Source organism: Penaeus monodon, chromosome 31 (assembly GCF_015228065.2).
Source record: "Penaeus monodon isolate SGIC_2016 chromosome 31, NSTDA_Pmon_1, whole genome shotgun sequence".
Lineage (NCBI taxonomy): Eukaryota > Metazoa > Arthropoda > Malacostraca > Decapoda > Penaeidae > Penaeus > Penaeus monodon.
In genome coordinates, this window is record NC_051416.1 from 2,656,957 (window position 1) to 2,657,167 (window position 211).

General features: G+C 32.7%; 1 protein-coding gene across 1 annotated transcript in view; it reads left to right on the forward strand.

Moving 5' to 3' along the window:
* LOC119592990 (DNA helicase MCM8-like) overlaps positions 1-211 on the forward strand; it is a gene marked incomplete in the record, with an annotated part of 8,903 nt that overhangs the window by 6,854 nt on the left and 1,838 nt on the right.

Genomic DNA, 211 nt, shown 5'->3' on the forward strand with positions numbered 1-211 from the left:
TGTACAAAGATAGGAAAGGGGTAGAAATTTTCCTGTTTTTAAAAAATGGTGGAATTACTGAGGAAAAAAATGAGGATAAAAATATTGGATGTAATATTCTGCATAGGGTTGACTATCAAGCAGTCTTTCTGTCAGTACTTTTGTTGTTGATAAGTACTGCTAGTCACCTCAACAGATTCCTATATATTGCTGTATACTTATGGTATACACT